Genomic DNA, 1,987 nt, shown 5'->3' on the forward strand with positions numbered 1-1,987 from the left:
CTTAGAGTCGCCAAACTGGGCAGGAGTCTTCATGGCTGGTACTCGACCCGGCCAAAATTCTACGGCCTCAGCAGCGATAACGTCCGAGTTAGGAGCAGCTGGGGCAGGAGGCCTTGTGCGCTCACCGGCTCAGGTACTGATGGCTCTCATGGATAAACTTACGGCCTTGTTAACTGCTACAGTCGTCCCTACGAACCAATCTGAGCATGAGGCAGAGGTGGCACAGGTTCGCGATGAGATCGCCCGGGCCAAGGAAACCTTAGCAACTGAAGATACTAGATTGGCCACAAAGCGGGCGGCTTTGGACGTACGGGCGCAGCAACTTCAGGAAGAGGCCTTTCAGCTCACGTTGAGCTTGAACGCATCTAATGAGGAAATGAGGAGGAGACATCAGAAAACTCAGTCCCGTTTACCTCAGATTTATGATCCTGGAATCTCTTTGCTACACCCGGGGCCGGCCCAAGTAACCCGCCAGGTGCAAATCAATTTATGACATCCAGAGCGGGAGGCCCAGTCCAGCCTCCGGTGACGGCGCCTCTTCACGGCAATACGACACCGCCCCATTACGTACCAATACCATAGGGTCACTTCTCCAACCCCATGGAGAACTTAATCGCAGCATCAGCACGTTTGGCGGCTCTCCTAGTAGATGGTGATGATCCGACAGCGGTGGAAACCCGAAGGATCAGGGAACTTGTCCAAATAGCCCTGGCTCAGCAAGAGACCTACTCCTACAGCCGGGACATGATTCACTCAACTCCTCCGCCCTGGTTAGCTCCGCCTCGTCAAAACCGGAGCCCGAGTTATAGTAGACACATGGAGTCAGAGGCCTTGTCAAGTAGTGCTCAGCGCCAGAACCAGCCCGGCGGGTATAACCCGGTTCAGGATCGGATACGTCAGGAGGACGAGCGGGCGGCTCAGCTAGCGGCTCAGCTAGCAGCCCAACAGGACTCACTGGCTTACCCGACGACTTCCGTTGAGGCAGGTGTTGCTACTAGAACCGGAGGAGTTCCTTGTCTGGTACCGGCTCTACGTAATGTACGTCTGCCCAAGGATTTCAAGGGACCTCGAAAGGTGCCGAATTATACGACCGATTTACAGCCTGGGGCGTGGATTGAAAGTTACGAGATGGCCATGGAGCTGCTGGAGGTTAGTGATGAAGCGATGGCTAAATACTTCACCATGATGTTGGACGGAACAACCTGTTCTTGGTTAAAGGGTTTGCCACCCAATTCCATTAGTTCATGGGCGGAGCTAAAGGCCCGTTTCATCCAAAACTTGAAGGACACTTGCAAGCAGTCTATGTCGATTGTGGACCTGACAAATTGTAAGCAGGAGGAAGGTGAATCTATGACTCATTGGGTGTGCCGGGTCAAAGATATAATATATTCGTCTGACAAGATGGATGCCGGCTCAGCAGTTCTCATGCTGGAGAAGAATTGCTGCTTTGAGCCTCTGAGACAGAAACTGGGGCGCCTTAAGCGTGATTGCAACGATATGGGGACACTGATGGCGGCTTTAGTCAAGTATGCCGATTCTGATAGTACCAAGGGTCCCGCGTCTGATGAGGAAAAGACAGGGAAGGGAAAGAAGAACGGTAATGGAAAGGGAATGCAACACGAGGACTTCCCAGGAGGTCACCCATCCTAGTACTACTCTCGCCCAAGCACGCTTAACTTCAGAGTTCTGATGGGATCCGGTGCTTTAGTAATGGAAAGGGTCAGCAGCATAACCCGGCGAGTCAAGGAGGCAATAAGCGTAAGGCGGATGGTAACCCAGAATTTGTGGCCAATGCACAGGGTAATAATCAGAAGTGCAAAGGAAAGCCACCCCCTCGGTTTGGCAGGTCAGGTCCGTCTCTTGAGCAACTACTCAATGATCCCTGCCCGAAACACGGCACCCGGGAACGACCAGCGACTCATTTATGGAAGGATTGCGCAATCATGAAGGCTTTCAAGAATTCTAATACGTTTGATGGCAATCAAGG

General features: G+C 52.7%; 1 non-coding gene across 1 annotated transcript; it reads right to left on the reverse strand.

The window, feature by feature from the left end:
• Positions 1-1,608: 1,608 nt before the first annotated feature.
• LOC123063780 (5S ribosomal RNA) lies at positions 1,609-1,729 on the reverse strand. Its single transcript, XR_006430552.1, has one exon. It is a non-coding gene; the product is annotated as a 5S ribosomal RNA (ribosomal RNA).
• Positions 1,730-1,987: the final 258 nt, after the last annotated feature.

The sequence above is a fragment of the Triticum aestivum genome, chromosome 3A, assembly GCF_018294505.1.
Source record: "Triticum aestivum cultivar Chinese Spring chromosome 3A, IWGSC CS RefSeq v2.1, whole genome shotgun sequence".
In the NCBI taxonomy this organism is placed as follows: domain Eukaryota; kingdom Viridiplantae; phylum Streptophyta; class Magnoliopsida; order Poales; family Poaceae; genus Triticum; species Triticum aestivum.